Here is a 12679-nt window from a genome sequence, read left to right as displayed (position 1 = left end):
CTGTTTTTACAGATTATATCTCACTACATTCTCTAAATTTGAATGCTCACTGTCCTTTTATTAATCGGTCAAATCATTCTGACAAAAAATATGCTTTGAACCAAGTTTTCATATCACATTAGCATGACAAGATGGGATTAACAAGATGAATAGATGGTCTAAAAAGACGAAATGATAAGGTATGCATAAAAAAACAATGCGGCTTCAGATATGGAGGAAGATAAGAAGTGAGTTAATATGAGGATAATAAATCCGAAAAAATGATATTTAAGAAGAAATCACTTTTGGAAACCGGGCTTTTTGAATGCGTTCTGATATCTCATCTGACGTCAGAACACCAAGGTTAATGAAACTTCCAAAATAGGTGAAGTAGTCGACATACTCAATCATTTGACTTCTTATCGAAGTGAGACCTTTGAGCAACGCTAAAATGATCTTGAGGATGTCCATCAACATACTTAAGGTAAATGAGGGTTATAAATTAGTGTAAGGAATTAAGATTTACAGCTGGACGTTGGGGTTAAGAAATAGATTTAGGATGTTCATAATGAACTGACATCAGTTATAATGCCAAAATGCTATTTAGCCAAATAAGTTAATGAATTTTATGCCAAAATCCAAACCTCTTGTCTTAAATCTGATTGGATCGCTCATAAATTATAGTGTGGTCGTTTGTTCATATGTTGACTCAGATCAATTCTGAAGCAAAATTTCGTATTTACAGGGAGATTAACACATTGCAAACACTACTAGATTATTGCTCAATGAGATCGCAAGATTGCATTTCGTTGATGCCTTCACCGAATAGGAATATATTACCTCAGGATTCTAAATCACTAAGTACATCTTGTTGTAGGAGATCAACCTATGAAAAGTTATATAGAAAGAATGACAAAATTAGATAAGATGTGGGGCGTTGATTATCTCTTAAGAACACCACTTGAAGTTGGCGATTCTGATTACAGTTCACTTGAAGCTCTGACTCAATCGGTAGTATTCGAGTAGAGAGCTTTCACAAGGTTATCTTTTATAAACCGGTTTGATGAGTAATTGATAGCTGTCACGTGTAGTCACATCTGGTTTCCTGACTGTGGCTAATATTTCAGACAATCTAGCCATTAAAACTGGATTACCATCCTTAAATGCCTCTGGAGTTAACCTGTCACGTCCTCCTGGCCTCTATGGTCTTACATCAGCTATCATCATTTCATTAACACTAAGATTTGGGGGGACTTGTGTCGATTTTTTATTCAGGTTACCGTAAGTAGTGGGCAGCAGAAGCTTAGCTGGGGGCCAGTTAAACTTTCATAAGGTGTTATGACTTTGCAGTTTCTCTGAATGAGAGTGAGTTATCGTTCTGACTTTCCCTGAGATAGTTTCACTAATAGCTGTTTTTCATTAGTGTGTTTTTTTAATGAGTTGGAATAGTTTTCCAAATTATAACCGCTACCTTTTCCACCTTTTTAGCCTCTGTTGGTGCAACTGCTTGCGATCATTGGGGAAACGTTTTTTAGCTAATGTTTGAGTTTCTATCGTTCTTCATCGTTATCCGAGCCTGTTGGAATTAGTTTCCGAGCATCTGCCAATTTCGTAAATGACACCGAAACGTACTGGTCTTTCCTATCCTATTAGTTTAAGTTGTTGGAGGATGTCACCGCTTTATAGGGGTTTTTTGATATCATTTCAAGCTTCTTGAGGATGAAATGTTTATTTGAGGTCGAATAGATGCCTGGACGTGTCTTTCTTCAATGAATCTTTAATCTTTGAACCTTCAACTTGATGTCTGAAGGACAGTCTTGCCGTAATTTTCCAATGTCCAGTAAAGCGCATAAAAATATGTGCTCTCACCATGGCCTGTACTCCAGTTAAAGCAATAGTTTTCAATAGAGCCTCTCCGATGATGATTGATAGCGATATTGTCTTTTTGTGTCATTTAAGTGTTAACAGTTATCAAAAGTATATTTGGGTCAGCATATGAATAAACAACTGTTTATTTTTTGGTTAGCCATTAAAGCATATTGTGAATAGTCCTTGCAGTGCTTCAGGAAAGAAACCTTGAGAATATATATGCATATGAATGTATACTAGGCTGTGAGATCTCAGATCCAAAGAAGAGTTGATTTAATTCATGTGAAAATAATGTTTCATTTGTAGATAAAATTTTTTTCTTTATGTCTGAAGAGTGCATTGTAAGCCATGCTACAATTTATAACATATTGATAACATGTTATGTTAATTGCTTTCATGGATAAATATGCTTAGGTAACAAGTGCGAAACTTGTGAAATAATTTCCCCTAAACATTTAAGAGCTTCCTAAGAATAAAATATTAGATTATACTTAAAAAAGAGCAGTTGACTACACAATCTAAGATTTGGGTTTCATTTGGGAAAATTTATCTGGATCCCTGTGCAAGCTATCATTCATTTAGTGGGCTATATCAGAGTTGTAGAAATATCAACAATGTGAAAATCGCGTCTCTGATGATAACCTATATAAGATTTAGTTTCTTTCTCCATATGAAGAATAAACTGGCTTGTACTTTCATTTTAGATGGTGTCGCGATGGGTTCATCCCTAGGTCCCATATTGGCTGATATTTCTCTCGCGAAACTAGAAAACGGCCCACTGACACAACAGATTGAAAAGTTTTCACTTTATTGCCGATATATGGACGACACGTTCATCCTATGTAACGACTATACTGACTTAATGGAGACACTGCAGCTATTCAATACAGCTCATCCGTCTATAAAATTCACATGTGAGGAGGAAAATGGAGGTAGGATCGCTTTTCTAGATGTTCTCCTTACAAGGAGAAAAGACGGTTCATTAAGGAGAAATATAAACAGGAAAACATCGTGGACGGGTCAGTATACTAACTTTCTTAGTTTTGTTCCTCTACAGTACAAAAGGAACCTAATTAAGACATTACACTATAGAATCAAGACCATATGCTCTGAAGATACGGTCGAAGAAAAAACAAAAGCATTATACATGGCCCTGAGAGAAAATGGATACCCAGAGAAACTTATAAATAAAAACATAACTAGTAAAAGAGATCATAAAGAATGTTTAATTGTGAATAAAAAGCCTCTGTATATACGTCTACAATTCAGAGGTGACGCACCTAGTGAAATGTTAAGGTTGAAACTACGAAGATCAATCGAAAGGAATTTTAATGAAGGTAAACTACAACTAATGTTTTCCACACGTCCAATGATCACGCCGACGTTGAAAGATAAATTGCCTAGACTAGCCACTTCTTTCTGTATCTATCAATTCAACTGCTCCTGTGGGGCAAGTTATATAGGCAGATGTTCTAGGAATTTGTATACTCGGGCTCGTGAACACCTTTCAGTGTGGTTAAGGAAAGGTGTAGTTAGAACGGTTAACAGCTCTGTTTTAGCCCATTTAGTTCAGACGGGACATAGAGCCGACATCGAGCAATCTTTCACAGTAATATATCGTGTTAATAGCAGTCTACCTAATTCTGTCAGACGGAGAATCCTGCAGACGGCTGAGGCAATTGCTATTCAGATCAAAAAGCCAGAGCTCTGCATCCAAAAGAAATATATCCAGCCGCTCCTTTTACCCTGGCCAACTTCAGGGTCAACTTGTTAATAATCAATTTTGTAATATGGTGACATTAATTTGATTAATGTTCATTTTTATTTCTTAAACTTAGTTTATCTACACATCTTATCAGTCATTCTTATTATTATTATTATTATTATTATTATTATCACACCTGCTAACCTTTTAGAGAAATTTATTCATCATCCACCCCCAATCTACCACATCTGACCTAATTTATATTATTCTATATATTACGTAATTTCTGATTTGTAATCCCATTTTTCTATTTCTCACCCCCATGTCAACTATATATATATTCCGATCATTTATCTTACGATTTTATTTCACCTATAAACTGATTCAAGTTAACACTTCATATTAGTCAGCTCCAACATTAACGATTCGATTTTATTTTATATGACAAACACTCCTTGATTCACATATTACAGTTTCTTAAATGATGTACTCTGCCTTAAACTTGGCCAATTTTATATGGATTATTAATTTATAATAATAATATATTCTGAAAATAATATTTACAGAATTCACACCAGTTTACAGGCATGATCAGAATGATATAAAAAGCAACATTTAATGTAGAGAGCAAACATGAAATATAAGAAAGTTTTATGTTTGCTGGTTTAGTAATTGATAAGTAGTTTATATATGGCATATATCACGGCAAGCCAATGCAACACCAGGGAACTTGTCATTTTTTCTTAAGTGGATAGCCTGATGATTAATCAACGTTGTTCTGTAAGGTTATTTCCGGTGCCAGAGCGAGTTATTGATAATTATCTACAACTAGAGAAAGTAAGATAAAAGCAAAGAGCACGGAACAACAAAACAATGATAACAAGTAAGAGGTTAAACATTTAAAGTTCCCATAATCTCACTTGTGGAGTAGGATACACTTGCAGGCGCTAGAGCATTTAATGAGTTATAATTGTAGAACCTGATGAGAAATTATTGAAAAGAATATTCTTCGTTCATATAATTGTGTTTTAATATGATGGGAATATTTCAGCTATTAATATGTATCCACTGCTTCAGTCATTTGTTCAATTAATTTCTCCTACTTGCATTGTTCCAAAATACTTACTTACTCCTGTTGCCCCTCGTGGAGGAGCATATGCCGCACTCCAGCACTTTTCATCCAAGCCTGTCCTGGGCAATCCTTTTCAGTTCTTTCCGGTTGTTATTCATCCTTTTCATATTGTAGTTCTCCATGTTTCAGCTCGGTACAGTAGGACTGTCTCGACGTTCTTATTGAAGATTGGGACTTTGTTATCGGTTGACAGTTGTTTTGAGTTCCATATGTTCTTCAGTTGTAGAAATACTGTCATTGCTTTGCCAATCCTCGCCTTTACATTTGTATCAGATCCCCCTTCCTCATCGATGATTCTTCCTAGGTAGGTGAATTATTCCGCATCTTCCGCCTGTAGCTCTTCTGGAATTACTGCCGGTTACAAACCCGGGTAAAGGAGGAGGGTTGGGCATGGGGTTAGCGGCCTGATCCATTAGAAAACTAACTCGCTAAAAAGACGCTTACCAGAAGAAATTGTTCAAGCATCATAATAGTAAAACCCACCAATCGTATCGACTCTTAAGTATGTAGCGTAAATTCGTAGGTTGAATTTAATTTATTCTGTGGGTACTACTGAAGACGTCGATTTTCAAACGTTTAGCTGTACAAATTTCTTTTATTGTCTTATTGATTAAAATTGTAATTAACGGATACCTAATTATCTAAATTTTAATCGGACTCAAATAATTTGTTGACCTATTTTGTAAATTTCATTGAAATTCCATATCATTATACTATGCATTACTAATAAACCTGTTCTCATTGTTTATTTTTCTTTAATATTGAAGATTTGTTTATTGTCCTAAAATATAATTGGTCTTAGTATGTACAAATAATCAAAAGGATTTTTGTTTATAACCGTTTTCTATTGATTATGAATAAATAAGATATGGGAAAGATTTAGTTTATGATTAGATATTTTGATATAATTGATCAAAAACAAGCATTTACAATGGATGCCTTCTATTTAAGCTAATAGAAGTCTTGAAAATGTCTAAATATATTTCATTTAGTTGAATATAGCTTGGTTTGTAAAGAAGATGACTTTATGAAAGAGACGAAAAACTTGATAATTTACTATTGCTTGAACAAGAAAATATGGTATAGAAGACTGTATCGATTTCGTAGACCATATTTCCAGGAAGAATAAATATCAGTTTTTGTTCAGTTGCATCAAGATAAAATATCTATCCCTTAATAAAGAGTTATGGGAAACATGATTTCATATATTTCTTTGTGTTTACACAGTAACTAAGATTAAAAAAAACTTTTAACATCATAGTACGTATCATACTGTACTTAATAGTACCGAATGGATTTACCACAGAAAATTCTTTCATAACTTACGAAACTTGAACACTGTAACAAATAGAGTGTTTGCACTTGATATGATAATAATGGAGTGTCATATATATGTATAATTTATTTTGGTAATGAAGCTTTACTTTTTGTTGAGAAGAAATAAGATCTAGTGTAACACTCGAGATTCTCCTCTTAAGGAAGTTTATAATTTGTATTTTAAAAATACGTCAAGTACAGTATCTAATATTGCCAGTATCAGATGCATACATTTACCTAAGTAATTAACCTTCAATGTCACACTTATGAAAAAATTGGTTTTAAGTTTTTTATGCTGACTACTACTTTTAAGAAGGTGAACTTAAACATATTCATTCATAAAAACCGAAAAAGTATATTCTTCCAGCTACTTTAAAAACAGCTGACTTATTTCATAGCTGAAATAAAAAAGATACTAACTGAAGTCGATTTAAAAGCAAAGCGAAATACTAAGGTTTGAACTCTCTAATGGTTGACATTTTTATATTGTTGATATTAAGGACAGTCACTGATCATTCTTTATTGGTAAACATCCATTCACAATATTCTTATTTGCTTCTAAATAAAGTCGATTTGTGGTTTTTGGTGGAATCCTGAACACACATTTCGTTCTATTTTGGACTAATCATCTGGATGTGTTTTTTTAGCATTCTATTTATTATTTTATGTGAGTCTCATTTCTTAAGCTTTCTGAATGCTTATCTCAATACTCGGAGATTAATATTCTAAAATAGAGCCATGCATTCTGGAAATTTATCAATATAGATTTGCTTACTCTATGTCCTTATATACATTTCTTTAAAAGTTTTTACGCATATTGAATTATGAGTAGTAAATAACATTTTGACATTTTATTGAAATATTAGTTAACATTTTTTCAAGTATTTAATTCAAGGCCTACGATAAATTTAAAATCCCTATCGGTTACCAAAAAACAGAGTTTTGAGAGTATTTATTCGAGCTTTATGAACGGAATTCATAGTGGTTATTATTCAACAATGAAAGTACTGACAAAATAAAAGAATGCTTTCTGATAAGTCTTGCTGATTGAACGCTATACTCGGATCCTAAGCTACTCTCATAACCCCCAAGCTAAATCTACACAGCGACTTGAACACGAGAGAAAAGGCGCAAAATATACGATAAGCACTTTACTCCAAAGGTTCATTTATGTACAGAAAATATAGGGTTTTTATAGTATTTTAGAAGTCCTTGGGTTTTCCTGAAAATTCTAGAATACTACTAAACGTAGCAGCAGTGTAATAATCAGCCAATCAAAACCTCTACATGTGACTTTTCAATTACGTGATGTTTCTAGCAAGACTTCTAATCAAACGCTGATTGGATAAATACTTCTTAATGTTTCCTGAGCTTGTCATGTCTATTGCGAGAAACTTTCTGAATCATCCTAACACTTTCAGAAGTATAATTCTTCTAAATTTTATTTAAAAGTTGTAAAAATTCATGTAGTCCATAGTTTCCAAGGTTGCCTATACGTTGTTTTGTCGATACGTTTTATCTACTGTCAAATCATTAAATAATTTGATTCTCGATCATTATATTATTGAACAAGTAAATTATATTTAGCAAAAATGAATATATAATGCATTTTTACCAAGCTAATTGAACTTCATGTTCACATAAGTTTTAGACAAATCTTATATTTTCCTAATGGTATTTTACCTTGACAAAAGAGAAGTTGAAAGTTTTAATAATTTAATTAAAATAATTTGAGAGTCAATTTCTTAAAGAATTTCATTCTGGTTCAATAATTTTTTTTATTTTTTCACTTTTACTCCAAAATGTAATCTGATAAATTTGATTAGTGAATACACGAAACATAATTTCATTATTATGTTATATCCCGCTTAATTTATGTATAATTTACAGCATTTTAATATTTACTTCAAAGATAAAATATTCAATAAAGTTTTCAAGCCTTACTTAAAACTTAACTACTAATCGGATATGACCTGAATTTCTTAGTATCATGCTATGTAAATAATAACTTTCTACTTCCTTGAGGAATAGTCTAAACGGGATACAGGAACAGAAATGTTTTGTATTGGTGAACTTTTAGTTAAGTGTTTGATGTAAACTCTTAGTAAATTCATCAAGGTAACAGAGTAATCTACTGTCATAAACCTATTTAGATTCGTTAAAAATTTAATAATTAAACCTGCCTTAAAGCTATCCTACGCATACAGGTTAACTAAATTATCAACATAAAGCCTAGTCCTATTCATTCATATATATGGGATAGGTTTTATATACTATTCAATTTTATTGGAATGGTTATATCTAAAATCTTGATCGCACTAGTGACGGTTTATTATCGTTTTGTGAGATGAAGCTTAAATCGATACCAGGTACAATTTGGTTGCATAACTGAATTGTCATATGGGATATCACAGAACCTTTTTGCTCACTATGATTTCATCCTGACATGATTCACCAGATAATTCTTTACCAATCATAAAATAAAGTAGTTCATTTTCTGAGTTCAGAATAAATTTGCAACCCAACTGTCCCTTCATCGGTCATTTAATACTTAAAAGATGATTTTACTAATTATTATTATTCGTGATTTTAATCCGTATTTTAACGTTCTACTGTTGTGCACTATTAAATAAAAACTATAATTATTCCTCTCTACATACAAATTTAATGCAAGTATTTTTTTCGAAGCAACTAAACAAATCATATAGTAATCATTCAATTCTAAGCTGACCGTACAAAGATTGAAACTCATCAGGAGAAAGATGAAATATGATGAGACTTCTTAACAAAGGTTGTTGAACGACATAAATTTAAAAAAGAAATATGTTTCATTCTATTTAAACTAATATAAACCAAAATAGTTACACGAGAATGAGACTATTAGTAAACCTGAAAATGAATGTATTACTAAGTTCGAATTTTTACTTCATAATTAGTTTAATGAATAGTAACCAGTACTTCATATAACAAATTATACATTTTTTATACCCACTTTCATTGTAAAATTCATATACAGTGATATGTCATACAGAATAGCCTTGAGCAAAATGACATAACGCTGACATGTTCAGACCTATTACGACTTTGATTGTACTGTAAATATTCTGCTTTGTTTCATTTGTACCATTTAAACTTATGTTAACTTTATTTGGGTTGTGTACCTACTCTGAAGAGGTGACTTACATCTAGTCACAAAACGTTAGAAATACAATTATCTCATTGGTCTATCATAAAACTGACATATATATTTATCGTAAACTTTCTACACAATACTCAATTTATTTGAAACTATCAATTTCAACCTTTGAATTGATACGACCACAATTATTGTTTTTGATTGGTAACGTATATGTTATATCCACAAATTTTAACAGATGAATGAATACCTGAAATTTGATTAATGAGGTTAAATTTGAAATAATATGGTTAATGAACGCAATTTACAACGAAACGTCAAGTTTTTGAATGTCATTTGGTTAATTAATTGAATCGGATTTTAATAACAATTGAGGAAGCAAAATATATGCCCTTTTTCTGTTCGAAACTATAAAACATAGTGTTATCTAATCTAAGTTAAAATTATCATTGTTGTTCTGAGTCGAATGAACAATTTAAGCAATAATCAAGTTTAGTAAAAACAACTTAATAAGGAAATAAGTTGGAAACGAATCCGATTTTCATACAAGATGAAAACCTTGTAGGGTATCGAATGTCTTTACGTTTTGATATTTGACTGCGAAAATGTGTAAAGCTGTCAAAGAAAATTGGAAGTGATACGTGTTTTATCTGAAACAAAATTATGTTATTTGTATAAAGAAAAATTCCCCATCCTCGATAAAAATCTGTCTTTGAGTAAACAAGATTAACGAGTAACTACATTTGGGTTAAAATTTTTTTACCTCTTTACTCAAACATAATATACAGCACAGATTTATAATTCTTTATCTTTTCGACGAAATCATTTACCTAAGCTGTATATTTGTATTTATAGAGTAAGTAAATGAATTAATCAGAAAAGCAAATTTTCTCCACTGAATTCTCTTTATTTTTACTCAATGACATTATCTGTTATTTTAATTTTTTATTTAGCGTCGATAATCTAATTCAATTTTGACATGATTTCCAAATATAATAACAATTTTTAAGTTATTTCGTTGCTATATTTGTCCTAGCATTATCGTCAAAATCATACACAGGCATGATTGCACAGTCAGGGAAATGAAATCTACAGGAATAAATGTCTTCATTATTCGACATCCTTATTTTCAAACCACTATTTAGATGTTTTCTGCTATTTCCACTGATTGATGTTATTGATTTGTGGTTCGAATTCATATAACGTGATGGAATTAGAGGTGGTTCAATCATTTTAGAATTTAAAGTCAAAAAAATGTTTCACACATAAACAAGGGTCATTTCAATTTGTTTGTTCCAAAGCATTGTTATAACTTCATCCGTTTTATAGTTAAATATATTTGATTATCACATATTCTATATTTTAACAGTTAAATTCATGAGTCGATGTAAGCTAGACTACAATTGAAAACCTGGAAACATTAGACGGACGTTTCGTATCGGTATGGGACTCTTCAATAGTCTGCATTCACGATCCCTCACGCTGACTCGAATCTTACACGCGAACATATTCTAAAGTCATTATCTATCTAGTCTAGCTTTATCTAGCAAATTCATTTTCCGATCTATATCACATATTCGAAAACTGATAGCGATTAGAAAGTGAACGCTTTACTGAATATTCACTTTTGATGAAGAGTTAGCTTTGATGGATAAGAGTTTTAGAGATAACCATAATTATATTGATCGAGCCTTACACTCTTGTTTATATATTTGAGTTGATTGAACAATTCTTACACTACTAATCATTTGTGTTATTCCTATTTAGAAAGCTTTAAGTAACTGTCCCTAAATCTGCTGATTGAAATAACTATGTATCTAATCATGAACAACAATTTTACGCGTGTTTTTATGCTCTTTGTAAACTCTAGAATCATATAAAATCCATCCTAAGATATCGATCATAAGTGATAATTTTCTTATTGATGAATGATTAGAAATGTAACTCAGAAAAACTTTTTTTTTTAAATTTTGCTACATCCATTTTGTTTATAATAAAATGGAAGAAACATTGATTTTTCTCCAAAAAGATGTAACTTCTCAAACGTTCAGAAAAGAAAAAAACTTTTCACGTTCAATATAATATTGAATAAAATTTTCGTTTATAATTTTATAGTGTTTTCTGGTTATTTTTTTATATTTAAATATAATAAATCAGTTAAATATGATAATGAATTTACGTCAACATTCAATGTATATGTATTTATATATTTTCCATTTGATGTTTATTTAGATTAGAAAATTGATCTTTCTTATGATTTTATTGATCAAACATTCTTATCTTCAGTGGAATCTTCCCCCAAAAATAAACAACTTATCATTGTATTAATGTAATTATGAACATTAGGTAAGGTTTAAACAAAAAAAACTTTACAAAAATTTCGTACATCTTTTTAATGATTTTGAAAATGGAAGTAAATTTGTTGTTGTTGTTTTTTTTAAGAAAATAAATGAAATAGACATAGAAATAGATTATATAATTTAATATGTCTAGTTGTTATTCATGATGAGAAAATTTATTACTTACTTACTTACTTACGCCTGTTACTCCCAATGGAGCATTGGCGGCCGACCAGCATTCTCCAACCCAATCTGTCCTGGGCCTCCCTTTCTAATTCTATCCATTTTTTGTTCATTCTTCTTATGTCTGTCTCCATTTCTTGGCGTAATGTGTTATTAACTTTATTTAATACATTACTGTTAAATTACTTTTTACTCTTTAAATTAAATGTGAAAATGATTATATTTATGTGAAAAAAAATCCTGGCGTTAAGGTAACTATGAAGAAAAAAACGAAAGCAAATTACGATTTTTATGGATTTTTATTGAATTTTTCTAAATAAGCCATCTTTACTTATAATGCTTGTGAATTAAGGCAATACAGAGGCAATGCGCACAGTATGCACATATGACCAATAAGAGACTGACCAGTTGCAGTCCTAATCATCAATGGGAAGACTCAAACAAACAATACTCAATGAAACCAAACCATTTATTATTAGTATCGATTTTTGTGGAGTTTGCTGAATTCTGAAATTTGTACGAATTAAATTTAGTTAAACAACTCTCATAATAAATAATTATACAAGAGACCTAAAAGAAAAATTATGTATATAAATTGTAAGCAAAGATGGATAGTGGCTAGCAGTGGAATCCAGGACGCGCGTTTCGTCCTGTTTGGCACTCGTCAGCTGGATGTACCTGCATCTCAGAGTTGATGTTCACTCTGGGACTCGAACCCAGTACCTTTCGCTTCAAACAAACAATACTAAATGAATTTATGTATATGTTAGTTTATTATGTTTTATTGACTGGTGTATATTTCATCCGGAACGAATAAATAAGCAGAGAGATCATTGGACCAAGAATATTACGTTCGATGGGTTTTTTTGAACGAGCAACTTGTATACTCCCAGTATAAGTTAGTAATAACAGAGACTAAGACATTGTGAATGATATATCATTTTCCCTCTAAGTTCTAACGAAGAACTTTAGGTTGAACAAGATTTAATTAATTTAACTATTATGAGTTTATAATTTTA

The sequence above is a fragment of the Schistosoma mansoni genome, chromosome W (assembly GCF_000237925.1).
Source record: "Schistosoma mansoni strain Puerto Rico chromosome W, complete genome".
Lineage (NCBI taxonomy): Eukaryota > Metazoa > Platyhelminthes > Trematoda > Strigeidida > Schistosomatidae > Schistosoma > Schistosoma mansoni.
The sequence above is the reverse complement of the archived record's forward strand: the minus strand, read 5'-3'. Positions refer to the sequence as shown.